At 40.4% G+C, this 25157-nt stretch overlaps 1 long non-coding RNA gene across 1 annotated transcript; it reads right to left on the bottom strand.

The window, feature by feature from the left end:
• Positions 1-21581: 21581 nt before the first annotated feature.
• LOC132110828 (uncharacterized) lies at positions 21582-22398 on the bottom strand. The gene is made up of 2 exons (XR_009424685.1): positions 21653-22398; positions 21582-21618 (listed from the first exon to the last, which is right to left on the bottom strand). It is a non-coding gene; the product is annotated as an uncharacterized LOC132110828 (long non-coding RNA).
• Between the last annotated feature and the right edge of the window lie 2759 nt (positions 22399-25157).

Here is a 25157-nt window from a genome sequence, read left to right as displayed (position 1 = left end):
ACACCATCATGCTCAGTGGGATACACCGACCACATCCGTCTCTCCAGACACGATGGCCGACTCTATGCCGGTGTCTCCAGAAAGGATGGCCGCCAGCCCAGCGCCACTGCACAATGTGGCCGCCAGTCCAGCGCCACCGCACAAGATTGCCGCCAGCCCTGCGCCACCGCACAAGATGGCAGCCACAGTAGACTTTCCAGAGTCGAGTCAGGTCCCCGTGGACGCTCCAGAGTCGAGTCAGGTCCCCGTTGACCCTCCAGAGTCGAGTCAGGTCCCCGTGGACGCTCCAGAGTCGAGTCAGGTCCCCGTTGACCCTCTAGAGTCGAGTCAGGTCAAGTCACCATTAACACCCATGAGTCAAGCAAAACCGCAGTTAGACCTCATAAGTCAAGTCAAGTCACTCTTGATCTCCGTGAACAAGGTCAAGTCACCATTGATCTCCGTGAACAGGGTGAAGTCACGGTTGGTCTTTATGAGCCATGTAAAATCACTACCGTTTTTCCAGAGCCTGGTCACATCTCAGCTGAACTTCCAGAGCCTCGTCACATCCTGTCTGTTGTACCCAGCAATGCTCTCTCAGCCGGTTTTATTGCTGTCAAGGAGACTGTTACGGCTGTGGAACCTCCAGAGGTGGCGGCAACTGCTGCAGAACCTTCGGAGGCCATCTACCCTCTCGTCACGGCTATGGAGGCCACCTTTGAACTCACCGCCTGCCCTGTCATGGCCATGGAAGCTATCTACCATCTCATCGTGGCCACGGAGGCCACACTTAACCTGTTCATGTTCTCTGTTTCAATCTAACCTGACCAGACTTGCTCTCCTGTGCCATCGACACCACTGTGGTGGTCCTCTGCTCCGCCCTGTTGGGCTTCTGTCTCATCTGCTCGGCTGTGGTGGTCCTCTGCGCTGTGTGTCTTATTGTTCTAATTGAATTTATTGATAAGATGTAAAAAAAAAAAAAAAAAAAAAAGGAATTTATGTAAAAGACACATACTGTCACGGCTACTCTGAGATAAAGACCACACAAAGACGAAAAAGGTAATAATATCAAGAGTCTTTAATCCAACAAAGGTAATCCAAACACACAGGGTAGCATTAAGACATGATCCAAGACCAGACAAACTCAAACTGAAAGATAAGAACTTAAATACAGACCAAACATGGATCATTAAAGAGACACACCTGAACCAAATTACACAATCAACACAATGAAAAGAAACATGCAAAAACGAAAACAAAGTACATGTGAGTGTGACATGTGACACATACATTTAGGTACCACCACACTCAGCAAAATACTGTCAAATTATCATTATGAACAAAATCATATCATATCGCTGAATTTTTTATAACATTAGAATGCTAAAAATAAAAATAAAAAACGATCAAGATATATTGTTTAGCTGTGTGTCCCAGGTCTAGTACTCTGGTTTGCTACGCTAAAGCAGAGCTGCTGTGCTTTATATAAAGCTGTGCAACTCCTCCTCCACTACACTTACTCTGAAATTACCTTTGAATAATTTCAGGCCTGATCTGTGATGGCTGTTAGTTTTGCCACACTGACTGAATCTGGAGCACAACCACCTTGCTAACACAGCATGTCTATGATAACTCATCCACCCCATCAGGTCTGAACAACACAAACACATGAGTGGTGCGCCACACATACATTACACAAACACACACTTGGAAGCTAAAAGTCTGCACTAAGCATTATCACCAGGTAAGCAGTGAAGAGTGCATCATCAGAGGGAGAGAAAGAGAGCTGTTGCCAGGCAACCAGACTTGCTTGGCAGGTGCTTGGATGTATGTTTTTGGGACTGAACTGAAAGCCTCCAGTTAACCTTTTATTCATCTTTTACCCTATTTGCCCTTGTACAGTAACATAAGTTAACATATAGAAAACGGAAATGTTATTTAGATCTAAAAACATAATCAAATTAGACAAATTAGAATCAAACACAAACAGTAAGAGATATATTTTTATTTTCTACTCTTATTAAATGTGCCATTATTCTTCTATAGTATTATACTGAACTGATCACCAACTTCAGTGATTATAAAATGAAAAAGCTAATTAAAGACATGGCAATATGTACATTCACATACATATTCGCAACATTTTTTTATGGAAACCCTTATGAAACTCCTCAAATGGAAAGGGAATTTATAGTTATGTTAATATTTCGTCAGTCCCCAAACTCATTCTCTCAGATGGCTTGGGCATGCAGAGCACACATACAAGCCTTAGGAAACTTAACTTAAAATCATCAGTCATCAAGGTAAGAAAATTGTCATTTGTAAAAGTGTTGTAGCCTACAAAATGTGAGTAGCTGTTATCCTAATATTTAACTATTACACAGAGTGGCTTCAGAACCGGCAAAAAAAATAAAAAATTAAAATAAAAAATAACACAGTACAGTCAGGACAGGTTTGTTCCATTACAGGCACCAGTAACGTCTTGAATTTGGCAGGCAGAGTGCTGCATTGGTGGGGAATGCGTAGGTCACCTAACACAAGAACCAGCGTTTGACATACCTTTGACTGCCCGATGGCCCAGGCCAGTGTGAAAGATGATTGGGACAGTTGACAAAACTGTTTGTCAATGGTCTGATCGAGCCCCTGCTGCATTGTCAGTTTGACCATTCAAGCAATTTTAAAGCATTTAAGCACAAGAATGCTTAAAGAACGCTAAACACTGAATCAAATTCTCTTTTGCGTTTTCTTTAAAGGACAAATACACAATATAATGTCAAAATACCCGTCTTGTCAAGTATGCTTAAAAAAGTTGATTATGTCTTCAGTGTACATTAAGAAAGATGTGTCAATCAGATGTGGCTCCATGCATTGTGTCTTAAAGTGACCACTTCCTAATTTACCAGCTGTCTGTGTCCGGGGAGCAGTTGGGGGTTCAATGCCTTGCTCAAGGGCACCTAAGTCATGGTATTGAGGGTGGAGAGAGAACCCCCACTCACAATTCCTGCCGGCCCGAGACTCGAACTCACAACCCTTCGATTGCGAGTCCGACTCTCTAACCATTAGGCCACGACTTCCACCCCTAAACCTACCCATCTCCCCCCGGATCCCATTTCCATCCCTAAACTTACCCATCTCCACCCCCTGGATCAAATGGTTCCAATTACTTTTATGCATATTGTTGTTACAAAATGTAGTTATAATTCCTGTTACACGAGTACTTAGTGAAGTGAAAAAAAAGTGTTGTTACCAAAGTCCTGTTACACATTTGTACTTACACAAACCATCCTGAGGGTTGTTACATATGTGTAGTTACAGAAATATTACAGCTGTAGACATTACGGACTAATGGTAATTACACTGTGGTTACTATGTAAGTACACAGGTATTAGGGACACTTAATATAAAGTGGGACCTTAAAATAATATGGTAAGACACACCAACTTGCAATATCAATCAGCAAAATTTGCTGTTTTTACAGCTAAAAATAGCTGGAAGAGGATGACACCAGAAGCCAGACCCATAAAATTTACAAATGTGTGTCCACTCATTACGGGGTTGTTATTTCAGTATCATTTGTATTTAGACATTATCTACTGTTGTGGACACATCTTTTCTTTTTGGTCATCAAATATACTAAATACACATTCGTTGATTTTAAAACTTACAAGGTTATCCTTGTCTTCACTTCCATTTTTCCAAATAAATTTTATGGCGACCTGTGGTTTAAAAAGATGGAGAGCATAAGTATACTTGTATACAACAAAAAAACATGAATTCTTGGATCAACAACTTGATCAAAACATTGGACACAGATCTACAATGATCTGCAGTCAATGCACTCAGAAACAAAAGGAAGGAAAAGAGAGAAATGCTGTCTACCTTTGTCTGTCTACCCGATCAGATTTTCAAACAGACATTTTGACACGGCCATAGTATCCCTGTCCCATCTCAGCATGCACATCATATTTCTACATCTTGCAAAAGGAGCAGGATCCATCTCGTCAGAGCTCTCTTACAAACTCAAAGCAAAACTTAGTACCCCCCCTCCGACGGACGCCACCAGGCGCCGCAGGAAGGGGCTCACCTTGTCGCCAGTAGAAGTCCTCGACCAGTGTCCGATCCAAGATGTCCCGGGCCGGAACCCAGCTCCTCTCCTCTGGGCCATAGCCCTCCCAGTCCACAAGATATTGAAAGCCCCGACCCCTATGTAGGACATCTAGCAACTTCCGCACCGTATAGACCGGGGAGCCATCCACTAGACAGGGGGGAGGGGGGGTTGGGTCAGAGGGAACAAGAGGGGAATGGAAGACAGGTTTAACCCTGGAAACATGGAAAACAGGGTGCACCCGACCAAGCATGGTAGGGAGCTTGAGCTGCACGCCGCCGGACTCAGGACCTTGGTGATCCGGTATGGGCCAATGAACCTGGGTGCCAACTTGTGTGAGGCTACCCTGAGAGGCAGGTCCTTGGTGGAGAGCCATACCCTTTGACCACACACATAGCGGGGAGCAGGAGTCCGGTGACGATCGGCCGCTGTTTGGTCCGCCTATTAGCCTATTAGCCGCCAAAGCAGACGGGACCTCAGCTTCGGGTTCCTGTGTGGGAAACAAGGGAGGTTGAAAACCGACAGAACACTGGAATGGGGACATACCTGTGGCAGAGGCCGGAAGGGAGTTATGGGCGTATTCTACCCAGGACAGCTGTTGACACCAGGAGCTGGGGTTGTGGGATGCAATGCAGCGAAGAGTGCGTTCCTGCCTGTTGGTCTGGGGATGGAATCCTGATGACAAACTCGTAGAGGCCCCGATCTGCCAACAGAACTCTCTCCAAAACCGAGAGACAAACTGGGGACCCTATCAGAGACCACGTTGACCGGAAGACCATAAATCCGGAATACGTGATCAACCATCACCTGAATGGGGAATGAAATGGGCCGCCTTGGAGAAACGGTCCCCCACCGTAAGAATGACGGTGTTACCCTTAGATTCCGGGAGGCCAGTGACAAAATCAAGTGACCAGGCCAAATGTGACCAGGGGCGAGAAGGAATGGGCAACGGGTGGAGCAGACCAACGGGAGGCGCATTGGAAGTCTTTTTCTGCGCGCACACCGAGCAGGCAGCCACGAACTGCCTGACATCCTTGGCCATGGATGGCCACCAGAATCGCTGACAGATGGCAGCCGGCAACCTCCAGACTCCTGGATGACAGACCAGCCTGGACCAGTGACCCCACTGGATTACTTCAGAGCGCAACTTGGTGGGAACAAACAGATTACCCGCTGGACCCCCTTTTGGCACAGGCCCCTTAAGTACGGCCTCCTCTACTCGTCTCTTGATGTCCCAAGAGAGGGATGCCACCACCACCTCTTTGGGTGGTCTTTCTCAACACGTCGTTAACCAGGGCCTGGAAGACAGCTGGGGCATTGGTCAGACCAAATGGTAGGACCCGGTGATCAAAGTGTCCCGTGGGTGTGTTGAAAGCTGTCTTCCACTCATCCCCCTCACGTATGTGAATCAGGTGATTTCGAAGGTCTAGCTTGGTGAAGACCTTGGCTCCCTGCAATAGCTCAAAGGCAGACGGCATAAGAGGCAAGGGGTACCTGTTCTTAATAGTGATGTCATTCAGGCCTCGATAATCTATACAAGGACGCAAGGAGCCATCCTTCTTCTTGACAAAGAAGAACCCAGCACCTGCAGGAGATGAAGAGGGTCGGATGAGACCGGCTTTAATATATTTGTCCATGGCCTCTCTTTCAGGGCCTGAAAGGGAAAACAAGTGACCCTTAGGCGGAGAAGTGCCTGGGAGGAGGGTGATGGGGAGGTAAGGAGGTGGCCCGGGACTTACTAAACACCTGGCACAGGTCGTGGTACTCCACCGGGACCCCCTTCAAATCAGCAGCCTCCACCTGCAAGACAGGACACACAGACACAGGAAAAGAGGCAGCACCCAAACATGACGCAAGACAAAACTTACTCCAAGACAAGACAGAGTTGCTGGACCAATCCACATGAGGGCCATGTTGCACCAACCACGGGTGCCCCAGAACTGTGGGAGCACTCGGGGATTCAAGAAGGTACCGCATGGTCACCTCACGGTGATTGCCGAAAACTATAAGATTGACAGGAGGAGTAGCATAAGAGACAGTGGTGATCAAAGTGCCATTCAATGACTGGGGAACGATGTCAATGAATGCCCATGAATGGGCAAGAATAAGGAATGGCAGGAATTCCCCAACGGGTGGCTAGAGAGAGGTCCATAAAGTTGCCCTCAGCTCCCGAGTCAACCAGTGCTGCACAGGAGTTAAAGACATCCCCAAACTGAATTGAGACAGGAAGGAGAGTGCGAGAGGAGGGGGGATGCAATAAAGGGGTAGCGCTCACCAGGATCCCCCTCTTCACTGGCGAGCCTTGACTTTTAACGGACAACCTGCTGCGAAGTGACCTGATTTGCCTCAATACAGACACAGCCCTAGGGCGAGGCGTTGCTGCTTCTGTTGTGGAGTGAGCCAAAGACAGATGACGACTCCTCAGTCCTCCAGGATGGAAGAACTGCCAGGCGCTGACAGTGGCGGCGAAGGCGACCCTCAATCCGCAATGCCATATTAACAAGTTTATCAAAATCACATGGCAAGTCCTGAGTGGCCAGCTCGTCCTGGATGTCATCCTCCAGCCCTGCATGGAACATAGCTCGACAGGCCTCCTCATTCCAATCGCAGGTAGCTGCCAGAGTCTTGAAATGAATTGCATAGTCCATCAATGAGCGACCCACCTGACGGGAGCCGTGCTAGCTGGTCAGCCGCTTCCTGACCTCTGGCAGAGCGATCAAATAGCCTCTCCATCTCCTGGCAGAAATCTTTGAAAGAGGCACAATAGGGAGCTTGAGTCTCCCAGACGGAGGTTCCCCAGTCTCTAGCCTTGCCAGTTAGAAGAGTCAATACAAAAGCCACTTTGGACATCTCAAGCGCATATGTGCGTTGCTGCAAGGCAAACACCACAGAACACTGGGACAAGAAGGCCCGGCAGGAATTGGGGTCCCCATCATAGGGTGGTGGGTTATTGCATCGGGGCTCAGGCTCATGGCGAGGAAGATGGTGAACTTCACCACCCTGTGCAGCCTCCTGTTGCAGCTCTTGGATGCGGGTGGTCAGCTCAGCCACTTGGTTGGCTAGGAACTCCACCTCCATTGTGGTGTTCATCAGTCTGGCTTCGTGCTGGCCCAAAAGAACACCCTGCTGGGTGACTGCGGTTCTGACAGAATCTGCGCCTGCTGTGTCCATCTTGGCCAGATCGTTCTGTCAGGAACACAACTGGACACAGATGCAGGTTACAGTATGAGAGCAATTTATTCAATAAGTCCAAAAGAAAAAACTCCCTCAAACGAACAGAAACAGGCCGGGAAAATAAAGAAAAATGTCCAACAGAAAAATAAGAGACTTCAATGTCCTTGCGTAAACACCCGGCAGGGGGCGCCTAATGGCGCGGCCACGTAGAGAGCGGAGAGGGGAGGAAGACACGAGAGAGCCAGTAACGGAGCAAATCGAAACACTTCTGAGGAATGCAGGTGCCCGGTCTAGGAAATGAGGGAGGGGAAAATAGAAAACAAAACAAAACCAGTAGCAGCAAACAATGGCACGACAGAACAAGACTTGACTGGATCAGACAGAAAGGCTACACATGGACTATAGTCGAACAACGATCTGGCACCGATTGGCGCAACAGATGGGAATAAATAGTGCAAGAGATGAACAGACATAGTATTCAGGTGAGCGGAGTCAAACAATTAGAAGCGGAAACTGTAGTAATGAGGGGGAGGGAGGTGCACCACAGATAGGTGCAAGACGAACGATCAAAACCAAAACAAAACACCATGTGCACACGTAATGCAGACTTAAACAAAAACACCCACACACACCAAAGACCGGGGTGATCAGACAGCGGACATGACACAAAGTCATTTAAAAGCCATAAACTGTGTTTAACACCTCAGCTTCTCTAAATGGATTTGCAAGACTTTACAGTTTTTTCCACTGTATAAAACAAAAATAATCTTTTAAAAAGGCTTCCTCAGATAACTTTGAAGACTTTTTCTAGATTCACTGTCACTTCCAGTTTTATTGTCTGCAGGATCAGAAATGAAGAGTATTTTAACAAATGCCTTGTCTGTGACATCATCAGCGACATAATTAAAATGCTTTTGTTTTGTTTTTTTAGAGTAATGAGCAGCACTGGAAATATTGTCGGGATGTAATGATACACCTATTTGTACACAATTTTCAGTGCGTGTCTTTGGGTTCGGTACACATGTGTACCAAACAAATACATTGTTTTAACCATTACACGAGCTGAACTTTATTGGAAACTTACAGTTTTATGTGAGAAACAAAGTCTCATCTTTCAAATTATGTCCTTTTTCAGGAAATTCAAACAATAAATGCAGTTTTGGCGCGACAGATTGCATGTTCAAGCGGCAGTGCGGAGTGCGAGTCAGCTCCTCTTCACTTTTAGTTTAAAGGTGAAAGAAACATGAATGAACATCTCATGCCTCATGTAATCATTCAATCAGTGTTTCAACTACGGAAAGTCTGTCTTAACTATATAAATTGAAGAAGCATTTCAAACTGCACAACTCACTTTGTTTGGAACTTATAAACTAAAGTATTCACAGGGTTTAAAGTTTAATGCAATCGAGAGATGCTTTCCCCAGCACATAACAATTGAAGAATTATGTGTATATTTTCATTTTACAATAGTTTGTCATAACTAAACCAACACATACCAACACTCTACAAAAACAATTTGTTGAAAATAACCCAATTTGGGTAGTTTCACTTCATAGCCTATTTAGTAAAACATACTGAAAATTGCAGATTTTATATTGAAAAAGCAGTTTATATTGTAAAATCTATGTGTAGGTCTTTGTTTTGTGTAAATCAAATAACATTTGGATGTAAATAGTCCTGTTCCTGTCATAACTGTAGAACACAGAGCCACTACAAAAGAGTGTCCTGCGGATCACCTTTATGAAACTGTTCGGGTCACGAGTCATCAAGCATGGCATCAGCATCTGCATCTTCATCTGACTTTTTTTTTTTTTGGTAAGGTCCAGATATCTCTGCAGTTGTTGTATGTTGTAAAAATGGTGAATATCCATTTGTGCCATGCAACAGGTAAGCAAGCAGTATATACTGTAGGCCAAGGGTGTCAAACTTAATTCCTGTAGGACCGGAGTTTAGATTCAACACAAATCAATCTTTCAGTCTTTTTTTAAAACTAAATGGTATGTGTGTTGGAGAAGTGTTGGAACAAAACTCTGCAGGACTCCGGCCCTCTGGGAATTGAGTTTGACACCCCTGATGTAGGCTATCATCCACCAAAAGCCAGATTCGTCATGCCACAACTTCTTACACAAATGAGATTGTGAGGCATTAGTAATTTTGATTTGATTTATTATTTACAAAATAACTGTTTAATATGTATTAAAATAACTACATTGTATGCATATTTACTTTTGAGTTGAAAATATTATTAATGTAAAATAAAGTAGTAAAATCTTTCAGTCGCTAGCCATGCCCATGGATGCATCCATTCATTTCTTCAGCAGTCTGAAATGAAAATATACAGTATAGCAGCATGGATATATTTACATATCTCTGTATAAACACCAGAACAAAATATCTGTCAATTGAAACTTTATGATATGCGATGGCCCTAAAACTTTAGTTTTTATTAATTTAATTTTGGTTAAGTAATGACAGAGGCTACCGGGAAAGAGAAACATTAATCATTTGATAACAGTAATAGAGTATGTTCATCCAACACTGCAAACAGTTTCCTCTCACACTCGTGCGTGGTGCAAATTTAGATCTGATTAATATGCAAGTACAAACAAATCCCTCTATACTCAAATACTAAGATCACTATGCATCATACAATTTCCATACGGAGGATCATGATTTCAGAAGCATTGCTCGAGTATCTGCACGCAGCGTGAATGTGTCACACGGAGGGATTGTCAGTGTGAAATCATGATGAGTCTCAGCGGTGGAGACAGGTGAGAGGAGTGTTATTGCATCTGCCCACTCAGCCCATACCACCCTCTGCCTAACAGACCTCTGGGAACGTCTGCACTAAAAATACAGGCCTAATAGGGGGGTGCAATTACAAGACTTTAAAGGATCGGCGCTATTATCAGTGAAATGAGTTCAATGACCTTGGGCGGAATTAACCAGTTGTAAGATGCCGTGATCAATTCACAATAAGCGGTATGCATGAGGTTTTGTGCATTGGGTTTTCAGGTGAATGTGATGAGGACTCTGTAGAAGAAGAAAAAGACAACAAAGAATCCTAGAGGGAAGAGTGCCTGCTATAGACCTACGCTTTCATCTAGTGCTCACCTCAGGCCCTCGGTTCGGTGTGTGTGAGGGGGGTTACATTATGAGCATTAAACCCTTTTACAGCTCTTGCCCTGAAACAATAACCTGCTCAGAGAAGAGAAAGGATGTAAAAAGATCAGAAGACCATGGAGAAATCAAAGAGAATCAGAGAGCACAGAGACTGACAACCCACAAACACACACACAGACGGCTATAAGACAAACAAAGCATCCGTTCAGAATCATGACTTTTTTTTTTTTTAAAAAGCGTCTGTGCCCTCTTTTATATAAGAATATCTCAGTCTCATGTTTTTGCCTTTTCCTGTTAGTCGCTCTGGGTTTGTGCGAGGAACTGATGTGTTGTGTGGGTCTCTGTGGTGCTAGCTGACCCAATGATCTGTCCGCAGGATTCCTCATTATACCAGCCAACCCAGAAAACTTCCATACAGACCAACACAAGCTAAACACACAGAGTGTGTAAACACACAAGCACTGCTCCAAACCTGGTGAGATGCCTATTGAGACACTGTTTTAAGGCATCATAGGCAAATTGACTAGTAAAACGGTATGTATCCTTCATGGACAAAAACAATCCCAGAATGCATTATCTTTGTGGCTAAATTTATTCTACATTTCTTCATTTGGCAGACACTTTTTATCTCAAGCGAGTTAAAAATGAGGAACACAACAAAGCTATTAATACTGCAATCAGGAGGCGCTAATATTCCCCTACCAAATGTAGGAAAAGCTAAGATAAATTATTATTAATAAATAATCATATTCAATAAAGAAAAGCATTGTTAAAAAAAGTCTTAGCAGAATTTATAGATCTACGGAGCACCGCACATGACATGCAAGAAAAAATAAATAAATTGTGCGCACGATTTAATAATTAGTTCCCTCAATGTGCTAAAATGTGCACAAATAAATTAGCCAGTATTTTGTGTGCAGTGTTTATGCTTATTAAATTATTGACTTTTTAGCTTAGCAACATGATAATGCCAAACTCCAAAGCAAAGCGGTCTACACAGTACCTTTGAAAAGTTTGAGGTCAGTGCAATTTTTTTTTAAGAATATAACACCTTTATTAAGCAAAAATGCAATAAATTCAAAAGTGGCAGCAAGGACAGTTATAATGTTACAAAATATTTCTATTTCAAATAAATGCTGTTTTTTTTCTATCTAGCAAAGAAAAAAATCTTATTTAGTTTACATTTAATACACTAATTCTGAATCCTATATGTGCTTTGCAGTGCAATAATATAGTGCTAAGAATAAAAACAGATACAGAGAAAAAAACAAAGGACAGATGAGATGAGGAAATGTGAAAAATACAAACAAGAGAAAAGAAAATGAGATTTTGCCAGTGAAGGGTGTCCATTATGTAACACAATCTGAGCACATTAAACCTATAGGAGGACGGCAGAAGTTCTGGGACTGTCATTCAGATCACACATGCAGAGCAATCTCCTAATCTGACATGAAACTTTCAGAAGGACTTGTATAGATACACTTAAACATGTAATACTAACACTCACATGTGCACATGAACAAACAGAGAGTGCTGAATGAGGTACTGAAACTGGTAAATAGGACGGCCCTGTCAAAACTGTTGCGGGGATAAATATTTACACTTCCTGTGAGTTTATCGGGGGAGGTTCAGAGGGCTGTTTCAGGCCTCCATTACACCTCTGCCCATCCCTAGTCACTCTTCTTAATGAAAGGCTCTTTCACACTATAGCAGCCTCACTACAGGTTTCATACACAGTCAGTTATGCATCTTAGGCATCTATCCATCTATGGTTCCATAATGCACCTTTAAAATCCATGGTATATTTCCATCGCACACAAGGTTCTTTATAATGGAAAACGGTTCATCAGATTATTAAAATATTGTTTACACTAAGAAATGGTTCTTGAGAAGTGTTCACTGAAAGATTTTTAGGGAACACAAAAGCATTCTTCAATTGCATTGCTACGAAACCCCTCTTTTGGAACATTTATTTATAAGAGAAAAAATTAACAACACATCTTCTAATACACATAAAAAATACATATAAAATATATGTTTGTCAAAATTTCACCCACCTTGTCCATCATTTTTTCACGATGCTCATTGCAGTGCATTATGCGATTGTCATCTTTGCAAGGATATATGCAACACTTTATTAGTTTTTCTTTTGCTTCTTACATTTAAGAACAAACTTTGCTTCAGAATTTTTAAATTTGGCTTTCAATTAACTGTCTAAAAAACTCATTGAAATTATAACCAATAATTGTCCGTTTTTGCAGATGAATTTTCTTATTTGGGGCTTTGGCGATTATGGTGAATAATGTTCATTAAAATTGTCTAATTAAAAAAAAAAAACATTTATTAAATGTCACAAAGGACTGTGATCAATATAATTCGTTAGCTGAAAGTACTATGTCTTAAAAGCTCACTAGGTTTTGAAACCTTCTGGCTTTATGACTGTCCTATTGCCCATTGGTGTAAGATAGTTAGACCATATCCAGCCAGTCTATCTCAACCATCCAGAGATGCACATATGACAGGGCATCCCCTTACTATATCACTGACACTGTCATGCCAACAATTAGACAAGCCCCAGAACAGCTGGATGTGAGAGTCACCATTACAAACTCACAGGGCACAGTATGTGGAGTATACGGAAAGGGCACAGTGGATATGAGATGAGTCTGAAACTGTAGAACATGATGAAAGGGTTGAACGGTTTGGCCTTTGTTTACATTTCATATAAAGCATATCTGAATATGGTAGGAGGTAGATGGAAATGGGGCACAGCTCCAAGTATTTCCCATGAGAACCACAGGGAAGAAAGTCAAATAGGAGGGAAAGGAGTGAGAGAGAGAGAGAGAGCTCTCTGTACTCAGCTGTTAGCCCAATGATAAAACTAAAGAGACAGTTGACCGGTATCAGCTGTCACTGCTCTAAATACACATACACACACAAACACACGCTCGTTCCCATAACCCATGGATCAACATGTTTCAGTTTGTGACTGTTGGTACTAATTGTGTCTAACGTGGCATTCGTGTGAGTGGGCCACAGAACCGTGTCTTGGTGTATCAGTGACAGTGTGGAGTGGTATTTCCTGGCATTTCACGGGACCCCCTCAACAACGCATGGAATGAAGTCCCTCCTGAGTCCCTTCACACATCGTACCACAACACAAATAAATTCTGCAGCCCACCCGCATCACACTTGGCTCAAAACTCATCTCTCATTAACATGGTAAGAACTGCTCTATCTGAGCACACACAAAAATATCTAACAAATAATTGTTGTGCTATTCTGGAGGTGGTTACGCTCTATAATGCATATATATATATATATATATATATATATATATATATATATATAAGCAGACTCATACAGCAAGAAATATCAAGTCTTTCATTTTGAAAAATGTAGTTTTTTTCCAGACTGCTTACATCGACAGTTACTTTTATACGTCAAAAAAATAACCATAAATTAAATACTGAAAGTTTTCAAACAGTCATTTAAAACATGAATGATGAAAAAATAAAAAAATAAAAGTTTCCTGTGTTTCCAACTGTCACTGACATTAGTGTGTTTTGAAGGAAATCAAAAACCTCAATGCATGTTGCCTTTTTTTTCTTTCCCTAAATCACTGCACAAAACATTTTAATAAAAATGTTTTATAGAATTTAGCTAAAGTTATGATTTGACTTTCACAATTTGGTTAGATTTATAGGTACACTTATGCTGAAAACAAGAAACAGTTTGCCCCAGGGTAGGTGTGGGGTTGGATAAGACTGCATAAGATAAGATCTCACTGAGAATAAATAAATACTGTAATTTAATCCTGTGATGGCATCCTGTCATTCTATGACTTTACAGAATGTAGTAGTAGTTGAGAAAACTAATAAATTATTTCCACCACATTGCCATATTTTTAGTATTCCTGAAAATTTTATTTGCAGTACAGAAACCATTTCCATATAGCTTTACATCCCTACTCTTCATCGGAATCTTTGTCATGGAAATGAGAGCTGAATGTCAAAAAGAAAAGACGTTAAATCTGTCATATTCAGTTGACAACTCGATACAATTAGTGACTAGGGTGAGACAGACGGTTCATAACTTTCTGAGAGAGCTCCTATAGTTAATCCTATGATTGCGAGGGAAGTGCTGAGACATCAGCGGGAAGCGGGAGCTTTGGAAGTGGACGCAGATGCTGGACCCTAATGACGATCAGGAAGTAGCCCTGTGTTGTCCTATCTCACTTCAGCCAGCAGCTCTTAAACTCCCCCAGGAGTCTCCGCTTCAGATCTCCAGCTCCATCCATCCCTCCCCTCGACCCCTCTCTCCCTCTCTATGAAGCTGTCAGTTGCTCTAAGATGGTTTAGAGGATCCCCTGCGATAATTCCACTTTCACAAAAGCAGCCTGCGGACAATAGGCCTCTTTATACCAGAGTGTGTGTGTGTGTGGTGGGGTAGATTTTATTTAGCTCGCAGTCAAGCGTTTGATGATGGGTCTGGATATGCGGGTCCAGCACATGAGGAGGGGCACAGTGCACTCTTCCACATTTAATACTGAAGGCTAAAAACATATGCAACACAATACAGACACTATGAAAGGGGTGAGAAGAATGGAAAGATAGACATAAAAGGGGGTTGAAGGAAAGCCGAGAGAAGGGAAGAGGGTCATTTGTGAGGCCAGACTGAAGTATATGGCACACAGTGACCTGTCATTGAAAGTTCTGACAGAAGGGAAACGCCCTTCAAGAAGGTGATGGAGACATCGCCAAGAGCTGTCACTCCGGATGACACACATTTTCCCATGCATACACATAAACACAAGAGACACTGTGACCTCTAAACACAAAATCATATTGTCTTATATATTGTCATATAAGTCTTATATGATAAGTCTCCTGCAAGGTCATCTTCACACTTAAAGCAATAGTTTACCAAAAAATTATAATTCTGTCATCATTTATTCGCATTCACATCATTCCAACTCTGTCTGTCTGACTTACTTGCATCTGTCAAACACAAAAGGAGATGTTTAGAAAAATGTGCAAGCTGCTCTTTTTCATTCATCTACAGTGAATATTGATTAGGGACTCCAATAAAGACATTTAATAAGCAGTTAATATAAGAGTATCTTGATTAGACAAATGACAGCTTTGAGTGAGGAACAGACTTTAATTATAATCATTAATCACTGAAAATTATGCTTTGAGAATCTTTCTCAACAGCCATGGTCACTATTCACTTTTAATGCACATAATCATGCATAAATTGTTGTTAAATATTTTAACCTACCTTATTTTATTTAAATCACACTTTTAAAATGCATTTCTTGAAATTGCTTAATTTTTATATTATAAATATGAATGTACTATAAACCTGGTTATTGTGTTTTTAAAGCATATTGAGTTTATGGAGTTAATGGAAATGGTTATGGTTTTGTGCACCTGAAGCCAGCCATTTCCTTGAATGTTGAAGCTCTTTCCAAATAAATGCACGGCTAGACTGCATTGGGTTTTTATCAGACACCTAACTAATGAGAACAAATGGACATGCGGTCCGGTCTCTCTTGTACTCCAGCATGGCCATTTGTCCCAATCAGAGAATGATTGGGTCGGGTACTAGCTAGGAGCACTGAAGGCAGCTGTTAAACTACAACAGGTAAAACAGGGACTGTGGCGGGGCCCACAGTTTTAAAGAGCAGCTATTGATTTGTGAGCTCATCTGGCCTGTGATGGACATCTGCACATTAGAGTGGTGCTCTGGGCCACCATGAACTGATGTGAGCTGCTGCTCTCTTTTTTTCTGGATAGATTATATGCTAATTGTCATTAAAAAAAAAAAAAACTTTTTCTGTAAGACATTAAATTTTACTGTTACAATGTTTATAATAATAAAAAAACCTAAAACAAAATCAGGATTTTTTTTTTTTACTAGTCTAAATCACTATTCATAATTTTTACTTGTTTTGTTACTTAAATTAAATGTCTTAAATTTCATTCCCATAAATGTACAAGCACTGAATGGGACTGTATGGCATCCCCGTCAAAGGGTTGTGAGCCAATTAAATTCTAGTTAGATTTACCACTGTACACTGTAAAGTAAGCCACATTTTGAAGAACCTTAAGACAAAATAAAAGTTAAATCAGAAGAACATTAAAAAAAAGGCAAAATAAAGAGAAACTACAGAAGAGAGAGCTAAACGGCGCAGATTAACACAGTTTCCATCAATGTCACTATTTCATCCCCACTTCAAATGTTCAGGGATGATGTCACTGCTGGTGGGTGGAGCTCCGTCCCATGATTCCCAGGTGTACAGATCTGGTTCATCATGGCACAATCCTGGACAGCACTAAATGAATGCACATATTCACATCATTCTCAGATATAAAATGTACAATTTGTTATTTATAAAATTACAATATGAATTAAAATAGGGAAGCTTGAACACCACTGCTGGCTTTTCTATGATTTATCCCTCAAACTAGGTTCTGTCTCACACAAAGAAATTACTGCATACAAAAAAAGCATGAAATAAATCTCTGTATCAAAGCTCTAAAAAATATGCCGTCTCTGCACTCACAACCAAACTATAGGTACAAAGCAGTCTTCCACTCATGTGTATGAGTGAGCAAAAATGGATGAGATCAGGTGGACTCTGAATTTATATCGCTTATTACAGTGTGATCTCTGAAGATAGCAAAATCTTCTCACACTCACAAAATCTCTCACATCGCTAGATAACGACTGTGAGAGTGGGCCATGAGGCTGCCAGCTGGATTTTATTTCAGTATTATAGTTTTTAACTGTATCATCACCATCTTCACTATCAGAATGTTAAATCTGGTCACTGGAGAACAACCTTTAAAGGGATAATTCAGCCAAAAATGAAAATTCTGTCATCATTTAATCACCCTCATGTTATTCCTGACTTTCTGTATGAAAAAATATTTGAATTATGACAGCATTTGAATTTTTTTATTATCGTAAACACACACAAAGGTATATAGAAAGGGAGGGAGGGAGGGAGGGAGGGAGGGAGCTACTGGTCAGAAAATTTATTAGCATGGCTTTACATTCAAGCAAACAGAGACCTAGTTTTGTATGTACATGAGGCTGTGTGTGTGACACTGGATTGTCAGAGCTGTAATGAGTCCCATGAGAGTGACCAGCTGTCTTCCAGCCAGGAAATCCACTTTACACCAGTTATTTTCCTTTTCCTTAACACTTCTCTTCTCTTACCCAACTCCCTCTCATTCGTTTTCTCTCTCTTTTTCACGTCCCTATGAGCTGTGCCAATAGTTCAGCCTTCTTAAAGAGCAGCTTCACTAACACCTGCTCAGCAGTGCCCTGACACACACACACACACACACACAATCACATACGAACTGGAGGACAGCACATTCACTATGAACTGACCCAGACACTCCAGAACCAAATACAGCCTACGCTTCTACAATAGGCTTTAGTTGATTGGACTTCAGTAATTCCATGTTATTCTTTAATATGAAAAATGTCATGAATTTTCCAGTTTCTTTCTGTTAATGTATGAATGACTTTGCAAGCTCATGTTCAACTTCCTCTACTTTAGAGTGCAATGCCCACATCTCAACATCCAGTCAATAATGATTCTTAGAGCCAAGTCCCTGTCCTATATTTTTTCTTTTTCGAGAAGCTGTTTCATGCAGGTGTACATCACAATAAGGAGGAAAAGATCTATCACTACTTCCATTTCATCACAACTTTAGTAGGGAGTTGGTCCCTTCATTTGTCTGGGAAAGCTTCCAATAGATGTTGGAATGTGGATGCAGGGATTTGCTCCTAATCAGACACATGAGTACAGTGTGGAACTGATGTTGGCTGATGGAGTCTGGTTAGCAGACCAGTTCCGCTGATGTCATATCCAGTCAAAGCACATTTCACACTGGAGTCACTGACAGGTCCGGATGTTAGTCTGTTAAATATTTCTCAGGCATCTGCGCATTTCTCAGATAGCATCTTTGATTGTTCATACTATGCGATTGTCACTCACTTGAACAAGCACTGATTTGCTTCAGATTTCAGGCTTTTTGTTGCCTATCTCCAGAAAAGTCAGTGAGTGAAAATCGGGCATAAAATCATGTAGTGTGTGTGGGCACAATAAGCTTTAGCATCTCTAGATCCTCCTTCAGACTTTCTATTGCATTGCTTTTCTATGTAAACGTGCACTAGAGACAAATGTGTTCAACTATTACACCCATGTCACTGATGCCTTGCTTCTTTTTTGGTCCCTTTATGTTCCTCAAGCTTCCTGTATTCATTTTAGGATGTGAAAACCTCTGTTGAAATTCAAAATCACAAACATTCCCTTCAAAGTCATGAAAACCATGTTCTCAGCTTCCAGCCTTTCGTAATACAGACTGCATGCTGCAAAACAATTGGTAGCTTGATTGATATATGTATAGCCTGCATCTCATAGAAACTAGCCTGAAATTATTCATGATATATATTTAGCTGAAGCTAATTGCTAATGTTCATATTTCATACCCTTGTCTGGTATTTTATGGTTAAAATACCACCACATTTCTGTTTTGTAAGAGTAGTATTTCCTCACGACACACACTCAAACCTTCCCTTCCCTTCCATCAACCCGAACCCACTGAACGCTCGAGCTGCACATTAGACCAAACAATCACATCGAAGGCAACAGGGCGAGGCAACAGAAAAGGTCAATATTTACTATTCCATCCATTTCGCGATACCGTCAAGATGTTTTGTAATTTAGTCAGGCCTAACTGGGCACCGAGACAGTATTCAGTACACCACAGAGGTGACGCTACATACCAGCAGTTAGAGAATTATACACGGCTGTCATCGCTTCCTCACCAAGTCACACATGATCCGGAATGTGTTTGTGAGCAGTATGTTTAACCCACGCATGACACACATCACACACACCTGATGGATTGCATGTGTAAAGCGGATCCCGATGAGGCCCTGGGCTGGCATATACACAGCAGATCCCACTGATGTTTCGCAGTGAATAAGCGATCCTATTGCAGCATTTCAAACTCAAGCCAGGGCAAACCTCAGGATATCGAGACTGCTGCATGTGGTCTTTTTCCTACGCAGGCCATCACTATTTGTTTTTCTTCAGTTCTCTGGATTCTCATGACTTGTGGAGATCATCGTTGCTGGCCTATTAGCGTTCCTCTTACTGACCACAATGGTTGGCATTGTAACCATGTTTCCCGTCCTCAGTGCCAGGGTTCTGGTGACTGCTGGCGCCATGGCGACGCAGGCTAACTGAGGGGAGCGGGGAGTAAAGAGGTGATGTGTTTGTAGAGGAGTTTGAGGAACAATATTATTACAGGCAGACTGGGAACTCATGGTGAGAGAGGAGTTTGCTTGAGTGCAGTGTGTAGTTCAGCATGCCATCCAATAATATCCCTACATTTGGAAAATATACTTCAGTCACATCGAGGACAAGAGAGGGTGAGAATTAAGGAGAGAAAGAACAAGAGACATTTCTAATGCAACCAGTTTTTTGGTGATAATGAGCTCATCATATGAGTCATACAGACCTACTGAGTAAAAGACTGTGTGATACTGTCCCCTGCCATAGCAGTTTCAGTTCTGCTGTTTTCCCATTACAGAGTGACCCTGCATGAGCCCAGCAAACTGACAGATATGAATGAGATAAATTTATAAAAGATCTATAATGACCCAGTGCTACTAAGAAAGGTAGAGCTTGTCATACACTGCCCCTTAGTGCCCAAACACTTATATAAGCATTCAAAAGCATTCTCCTGTCTGTAAACCATACAGAGTAAGATGTCCCACTCAAGAACAATGTGCATTAACTTTGAAATGGTTACAGATGTAAGTTTAGCGTGTGCAGGTAATGCTGCATCGGCCAAATAGTTTTGATAATTTAGTTGTCATAGCACAAAAAGCTCAATTATACCCCACTACTGGGGCAAGAAGCCTTCAGGGTCTTCCATGCCAAATCATTTCACCACAAAACAAGAACAATATATATATATATATATATATATATATATATATATATATATATTTTAAAAAATGTTTTTTTTTGTTTTGTTTTTTGTTTTACAGATTTTTAGACTACAAATTTTTCAAGAAATCTTAAAACATTAATGTGTCCACAAGTCCCTTAACAAATAGACACATTCATCCCAAACTGACCCAAAGCCTTCTCCGGTGCAGGCATCACCACTAGCATGTCAGCTCCTGTTTAAACAGAAGCAAAACACAACACGGCTGCACTCGTCATGCCCAGCTGAAGTCTCAGTGCCCCACAGTGTGAGCCAAGCGAGCTGGAGAGAATGAAGTGAAGTGTTCTTTACTGACGTCAGCAACATCTCAGTGTTGTAAGTCTAGTGTAAATGTTTGCTCCGTGAGCATTCTCCAACCTCCATGCCCTCTTTCCGCTGCATTCTCAAAAAGAAACAACTTTTTCCCACCAAAACACGGCTCTCCAAAGACAAACTTTCAAAACAGTTTTATTTGATGTGTAATTCCATCTCAGGTCGACACAAGAGCACATTGATCTTACACACTCCGATATTTTATGTTGACACGGCATGTCTTTTTGTACAATTCTGAAGCAGTTTAGAAACATGTAACAAACAAAGCAACAATCTATCTAATATAGAAACCATTTCTACATCAGAGTCAAAAATACAAAAGGAAACTGAAATGCATTTTAAAACAGAACACACTGTGAGATATAAATTCACTATCACCCTTTATTTTTTTACTCTGAAGTAAACAGGTTTCCAATAATGGAAGCACATACATTTATGACAATTCATTATTGGCTTTCTTTATTTAGCAAAATTCTGGTAGGTATCTGTACCCCATCCCAACAAAACTTCATTGCACCAAAGTACATTCAACAGGCACCTCGCAGGAAAGCATAGTGAAAGTGCTTATGTGAAAAATCTACTGCCATGCAATAGTGCAATATGAGTAAATACACAGCTGCTAAGGTGATACAGCATGGTGCATGACCTCTGACTGATGTAAATGCTTCATACATACTCACAAACATTCTGTGGTCCTAATATATGAACAAAAGAAAAGCAACCACTGTTTGAAACTAATTCCAAACAGGTTTTCCTAATGGTCTGACAATAAGGTAGCTCTGCCTCACAACTGTTCTGATTGGTCAACCAATGTTATATATATATATAATTTCAAAAAACAATTCTTTGCCAAATGTGACCAACACAAAGCTACAAGTGCTATTTACATATTAGCAACTGTGTATTGCAAAACACAGAGGCTGTTACATAGCAAGAATAAGAGAATTTAACTCTTTCAGGGTTTACAGCTGAAGCAAGTTCTCTGTGTCTGCTCACATATTTGAGTACAAAAAAATTAAATAAAAATAATAATAAAAAAAAAACAACCATGGGAGATATTCCCTTGTTTATTGCTTATCATAAAGCATGTACCATTTAATGTTTTAGACTGCTCTCAGCACATCTGTGTCCATAAAGTGACAAACAACACATAATATATATACATTATGTAATCTTTCACCATGCTACACACCTAAAATAAAAACTCTTGCTGTGGCTGGCCAGAGAAGAGCTGTTGAAATTAAGGTGTGAGCACAAACAAGAAGCCCTCTTACACAGAGCAGTGTCCTCTTACCGGCCCACATAGCTTTGCTCTCAGGGCAACATGATTTACTGCGACTCTCCCTCCAGCTATTCAGCCCACTTCAAGTTCTCACAGGTTATTATTGTAGATGGGATCATTTCAAGTCATTTTTTAGTCTGGGTGTCCGACTGTTTGAATATAAGACACTTATTATAAACTGTTTTTCGCAGTGGTTGTGTATATCAACCAGCGCTAGCATGTTATACTTGTGACAATCTGTTGTCCTACATTCTCTGAAAAAAAACTCAAAAATAAATACAAATGCGGTCACTGAAGCAGTGCTGTTTCCAAAGGTACATCTGTGTACCTAATTTACCTCTAAAAAGAGCATATTAGTATTTTAAAAGTACCTATTAGTTCTTGTTGTTTCTGAGCAAATTAGAAAATGGTACAAATTAGCACTTTTTTAAAGGGTCCCTCCCCAGTGACAACTTTGTACCTTTTTTTCTGATCTATGAATGCACATGGTATTCTGAACTGGTGTGAGAACATGAATAACATTATCATTCAACTGATGCACCAAACTGGGTTTGATTTACTGTTACAAACAGTGGCATGTTGATATGGCTGGGATTACTTTTATTGTAAGACTATAGCGCCACCAAGTGGTCTGGCAAGTTTAGCCATTTTTTTACTCAAACTAAATTATTACGAACAACCTAAATGTTTTATCACACTCCAAGACTTGCATCTATAAATATTACATTCAAATGTTGGACAAAATTCATAACAGTCAAGTTAAGAAACAAACCAGGTAAAACGTTCTGTGCATTAAAAGATACGGTCAAAAGCATGCCTTTTACAAAATGGTAATGATAATAATAATAATAATAATAATAAAGTGATCCAAAGTGGCCTCAAATGCAACAAGGCACTCTCAATTTCTTAATTTGAAAGAAAGGGAACTGTGCACGCATAGCAATAGAACTCAATTCAATTTGAAATTTTATCTTCAAGCATAATATCTCCATAAAAATATCTCCTAAAATAGAGAAACAGCACATTTCAGTCAAAAAAAAAAAAACTTAACTGTAAATAGGTGCTCTTTGTGTACTAGTGCAAGCAGACCACACTTGAATTCATATTATATAACCATGTGAATTTGAAGTTATACTTGAATTAAAAGTAAGATTAATTTAATCACTACTACAGAGAAGACAGGTTGGATCTGATATCATACTGTCAGTGACAGGTGAATAATGCAATGGGGGTGAAAATGCAATTAAAGACAAAAAGATACATGAAACATGAACATGCACATGGAATTGAGTCAAAAAAAAAGAAAAAAAAATAGTATACACTTTAATGATCAGTTCATTTTATTTGACTTTGGAACCACTTGAATGTAAATAGTATTTTTACATAGGTAGTATGAACAATACAATTCCTATTTTAAGTCATACTGGTTTTCAATAAAATTTTTGCACATATAACTCTCATTTCAACCAATTACTCAGTCTACAAGTTAACCAGCGTAACAGTATTTGGGTTTTGAACCTTTCTAAAATACAGGATAGTCAAGAAAATACCACAAAATACACAATGTACATTCTTTAAAAAGGGGAAAACAATAAATCACATCTGTTTAAATTAGCTCAAGCAGTAAATTAGTTTCCAAGGGCAATTACATCATGTCTTTACTCCCTTCCATCTGTGGTCACTTATATGTGCACATCTTTTAGAAATTAATCTGAGAACTCAATTAAAAATAATAATAAAATTATTCATAAAACAAAACATAATAAGCAAGGTAACTTTATACCTTTCTACTTCGTTCCATCAAACAAACAAAAAATTAATTTAAGTGCATTTCCTCAAAATATCTCCCACTGTGTGCAAACACAGACATGACATGCATCTTCCTGAGTCTAGATCGACAAGCCAAAAATGGGGGAAAAAAATAAAATAAAGCTCTCAATAATTATAGTGCAATTACACATCAGCATAAAATATATATATATATATATATATATATATATATATATATATATATATATATATATATATATATATATTAAAAAAAACACACCCAGACATGAACCCTTTCTATCATACGATATAGTAAAACTAATTCATGAAAATATATAAGGCCTAAATGCGGTTACTGTAATTTAGGGGTCCCCTCTGTAAGTTACGGACACTTCACCCCAAACTGAAAATTCTGTCATCATTTACTTACACTCACATGATTTTAAACATTTATGACTTTTTTCTATTGTATGGAAAATAGTAGTGTGAACTGTGAACATACTGCTAAACATCTCATTTTGTATTACGAAATAAAATGTAAAAAAATCATACATGTTTGGCACAGCCTGGAGGGTGGGTGAACAAATAATGCCCCAATTTTCATTTTTGGGTGAACTGTCTTTTTAAGGGACACAATGTAAAATAGGCACCCAGACTCTGTCTGAGACACAGCACAGGAACAGTGTTTTGAGATTAGACATGCTGGTACCTCGCTGACATGTTTAGGGTTAAGATGATGCATTCCCTGCCTTATGTGCCCTGTGAAACTTTGCTACCAGACTCACGCTACCAGTGAGCATTTGAATCTCATGCCGATTCTTATAGGTGCTCTGCTAAGAGAACATCTGCTGCCGCTCTCTCCATGTAAGGAGTGAGAGATCATCCTGGTCACATATTGTCAGTATGGCTGAGCCATACCCTAATTCTGTCTGCACTGACCTCCATCTTTTTCTCTTTCAGATACCCAGCAGAACTCTTTCACACATACAAATATTCACAAACACATTTGATCTATTTTTAACTCAAGCTAGCTAACAGAAATGCCCACTGCACAGAAATGTACTGCTAGTGTACAATGCAAATACTAGCACTGATGAACTGATAATATTATTATAGCTATATTATCTCAATTTCATCCCTTGAGCTTACATTGGGCAAGATAATTTGATTACTAAGGCCACAATGTAAATGTAAACTAAAAAGATAAAAGCTAAAATAAAAAACATCAAAAACTGAATGCGTCTTAGCTACCATCTTCAAGTCAGAACAAAAGCTTCTGCCCTGAATAAGGCTCAAGTGCTGAAATATTACTTCAGACATTTGCTGTGTGACAAAAGCAGCAGTGCTTGGTGGCTTGAATGTGTAT

Source organism: Carassius carassius, chromosome 30 (assembly GCF_963082965.1).
Source record: "Carassius carassius chromosome 30, fCarCar2.1, whole genome shotgun sequence".
Classification (NCBI taxonomy): Eukaryota; Metazoa; Chordata; class Actinopteri; order Cypriniformes; family Cyprinidae; genus Carassius; species Carassius carassius.
Note: the sequence above shows the minus strand (reverse complement) of the source record. Positions and strands in the feature narration are given on the sequence as shown.